This window comes from Oncorhynchus clarkii, chromosome 9, assembly GCF_045791955.1.
Source record: "Oncorhynchus clarkii lewisi isolate Uvic-CL-2024 chromosome 9, UVic_Ocla_1.0, whole genome shotgun sequence".
Classification (NCBI taxonomy): domain Eukaryota; kingdom Metazoa; phylum Chordata; class Actinopteri; order Salmoniformes; family Salmonidae; genus Oncorhynchus; species Oncorhynchus clarkii.
In genome coordinates, this window is record NC_092155.1 from 8,894,094 (window position 1) to 8,898,566 (window position 4,473).

Consider the following 4,473-nt stretch of genomic DNA (forward strand, 5'->3'; position numbering starts at 1 on the left):
CAATGTGGAGGCTTTGTACAGCGTGTTACGGTACAGAGTCAATGTGGAGGCTATATACAGGGGGTACCAGTACAGAGTCAATGTGGAGGCTTTGTACAGCGTGTTACGGTACAGAGTCAATGTGGAGGCTATATACAGGGGGTACCGGTACCCAGTCAGTGTGGAGGCTATATACAGGGGGTACCAGTACAGAGTCAATGTGGAGGCTATATACAGGGGGTACCGGTACCCAGTCAGTTTGGAGGCTATATACAGGGTGTACCGGTACCCAGTCAATGTGGAGGCTATATACAGGGGGTACCGGTACCCAGTCAATGTGGAGTCTATGTACAGGGGGTACCGGTACCGAGTCAATGTGCGGGGCTACAGGTTAGTCGAGGTAATTTGTACATGTAGGTAGGGGTGAAATGACTATGCATTTTTAATAAACAGCGAGTAGCAGCAGTGTACAACACAAATGGGGGGGTGGGGTCAATGTAAATTGTCTGGTGGCTATTTGATTAATTGTTCAGCAGTCTTATGGCTTGGGGATAGAAGCTGCCTTTTCGAATCAAATCAAACTTTATTAGCCGCTTGCGCCGAATACAACAAGTGTAGACTTTGCCTTGAAATGATTACTTACAAGACCTTAACCAACACTGAAGTTCAAGAAGAGTTAAGAAAATATTTTACCAAGTCGACTAAAATAAAAAGTAATAATAAAAAGTAACAATAAGAATAACAAGGTTATATACAGGGGGCATCGGTACCGAGTCAGTGTGGAGGTTATATACAGGGGGCACCGGTACCGAGTCAGTGTGGAGGTTATATACAGGGGGCACCGGTACCGAGTCAGTGTGGAGGTTATATACAGGGGGCACCGGTACCGAGTCAGTGTGGAGGTTATATACAGGGGGCACCGGTACCGAGTCAGTGTGGAGGTTATATACAGGGGGCACCGGTACCGAGTCAGTGTGGAGGTTATATACAGGGGGTACCGGTACCGAGTCAGTGTGGAGGTTATATACAGGGGGCACCGCTACCGAGTCAGTGTGAAGGTTATATACAGGGGGCACCGGTACCGAGTCAGTGTGGAGGTTATATACAGGGGGCACCGGTACCCAGTCAATGTGGAGGTTATATACAGGGGGCACCGGTACCGAGTCAATGTGGAGGTTATATACAGGGGGCACCGGTACCGAGTCAATGTGGAGGTTATATACAGGGGGCACCGGTACCGAGTCAGTGTGGAGGTGATATACAGGGGGCACCGGTACCGAGTCAATGTGGAGGTTATATACAGGGGGCACCGGTACTGAGTCAGTGTGGAGGTTATATACAGGGGGCACCGGTACCGAGTCAGTGTGGAGGTTATATACAGGGGGCACCGGTACCGAGTCAGTGTGGAGGTTATATACAGGGGGCACCGGTACCGAGTCAGTGTGGAGGTTATATACAGGGGGCACCGGTACCGAGTCAGTGTGGAGGTTATATACAGGGGTCACCGGTACCGAGTCAGTGTGGAGGTTATATACAGAGGGCACCGGTACCGAGTCAGTGTGGAGGTTATATACAGGGGGTACCGGTACCGAGTCAGTGTGGAGGTTATATTCAGGGGGCACCGGTACCCAGTCTATGTGGAGGTTATATACAGGGGGCACCAGTACCGAGTCAATGTGGAGGTTATATACAGGGGGCACCGGTACCGAGTCAATGTGGAGGTTATATACAGGGGGCACCGGTACCGAGTCAGTGTGGAGGTTATATACAGGGGGCACCGGTACCGAGTCAATGTGGAGGTTATATACAGGGGGCACCGGTACCGAGTCAGTGTGGAGGTTATATACAGGGGGCACCGGTACTGAGTCAGTGTGGAGGTTATATACAGGGGGCACCGGTACCGAGTCAGTGTGGAGGTTATATACAGGGGGCACCGGTACCGAGTCAGTGTGGAGGTTATATACAGGGGGCACCGGTACCGAGTCAGTGTGGAGGTTATATACAGGGGGCACCGGTACCGAGTCAGTGTGGAGGTTATATACAGGGGGCACCGCTACCGAGTCAGTGTGAAGGTTATATACAGGGGGCACCGGTACCGAGTCAGTGTGGAGGTTATATACAGGGGGCACCGGTACCCAGTCAATGTGGAGGTTATATACAGGGGGCACCGGTACCGAGTCAATGTGGAGGTTATATACAGGGGGCACCGGTACCGAGTCAATGTGGAGGTTATATACAGGGGGCACCGGTACCGAGTCCGTGTGGAGGTGATATACAGGGGGCACCGGTACCGAGTCAATGTGGAGGTTATATACAGGGGGCACCGGTACCGAGTCAGTGTGGAGGTTATATACAGGGGGCACCGGTACCGAGTCAGTGTGGAGGTTATATACAGGGGGCACCGGTACCGAGTCAGTGTGGAGGTTATATACAGGGGGCACCGGTACCGAGTCAGTGTGGAGGTTATATACAGGGGGCACCGGTACCGAGTCAGTGTGGAGGTTATATACAGGGGGTACCGGTACCGAGTCAGTGTGGAGGTTATATACAGGGGGCACCGCTACCGAGTCAGTGTGAAGGTTATATACAGGGGGCACCGGTACCGAGTCAGTGTGGAGGTTATATACAGGGGGCACCGGTACCCAGTCTATGTGGAGGTTATATACAGGGGGCACCAGTACCGAGTCAATGTGGAGGTTATATACAGGGGGCACCGGTACCGAGTCAATGTGGAGGTTATATACAGGGGGCACCGGTACCGAGTCAGTGTGGAGGTTATATACAGGGGGCACCGGTACCGAGTCAATGTGGAGGTTATATACAGGGGGCACCGGTACCGAGTCAGTGTGGAGGTTATATACAGGGGGCACCGGTACTGAGTCAGTGTGGAGGTTATATACAGGGGGCACCGGTACCGAGTCAGTGTGGAGGTTATATACAGGGGGCACCGGTACCGAGTCAGTGTGGAGGTTATATACAGGGGGCACCGGTACCGAGTCAGTGTGGAGGTTATATACAGGGGGTACCGGTACCGAGTCAGTGTGGAGGTTATATACAGGGGGCACCGCTACCGAGTCAGTGTGAAGGTTATATACAGGGGGCACCGGTACCGAGTCAGTGTGGAGGTTATATACAGGGGGCACCGGTACCCAGTCAATGTGGAGGTTATATACAGGGGGCACCGGTACCGAGTCAATGTGGAGGTTATATACAGGGGGCACCGGTACCGAGTCAATGTGGAGGTTATATACAGGGGGCACCGGTACCGAGTCCGTGTGGAGGTGATATACAGGGGGCACCGGTACCGAGTCAATGTGGAGGTTATATACAGGGGGCACCGGTACCGAGTCAGTGTGGAGGTTATATACAGGGGGCACCGGTACTGAGTCAGTGTGGAGGTTATATACAGGGGGCACCGGTACCGAGTCAGTGTGGAGGTTATATACAGGGGGCACCGGTACCGAGTCAGTGTGGAGGTTATATACAGGGGGCACCGGTACCGAGTCAGTGTGGAGGTTATATACAGGGGGTACCGGTACCGAGTCAGTGTGGAGGTTATATACAGGGGGCACCGCTACCGAGTCAGTGTGAAGGTTATATACAGGGGGCACCGGTACCGAGTCAGTGTGGAGGTTATATACAGGGGGCACCGGTACCGAGTCAATGTGGAGGTTATATACAGGGGGCACCGGTACCGAGTCAGTGTGGAGGTTATATACAGGGGTACTGAGTCAATGTCGAGGTTATATACATGGGGCACCGGTACCGAGTCAGTGTGGAGGTTATATACAGGGGGCACCAGTACCGAGTCAGTGTGGAGGTTATATACAGGGGGCACCGGTACTGAGTCAGTGTGGAGGTTATATACAGGGGGCACCGGTACCGAGTCATTGTGGAGGTTATATACAGGGGGCACCGGTACCGAGTCAGTGTGGAGGTTATATACAGGGGGCACCGGTACCGAGTCAGTGTGGAGGTTATATACAGGGGGCACCGGTACCGAGTCAGTGTGGAGGTTATATACAGGGGGAACCGGTACCGAGTTAGTGTGGAGGTTATATACAGGGGGCACCGGTACCGAGTCAGTGTGCAGGGGTACAGGTTAGTTGAGGTAATCTGTACCTGTAGGTGGGGGTGAATTGACTATGCATAGATAATAAACAAACAGCGAGTAGCAGCAGTGTACAATAGACTAATGACACAAATACCAAAAGATAGTCATTGGGTGGAAGTTTCCTTTGAACAGCCCTACAAGCTGCACATGTAAACACAAGTCAGCACAGAGACTGGGGATTGAAGCGCAGACATATTTGAAAGAGTGTCCTGCTCTTTCAAATACACACACACACAACCACACACACACACAACCACCCATCACTCTATGTGTTTCAGCAGCTTAAGTAGGAGCAGTGCAAAGCTTTTTATCCCTCTCTCATTCCACTCGTCTTTATCCCTTTCTCATTCCACTCGTCTTTATCCCTCTCTCATTCCACT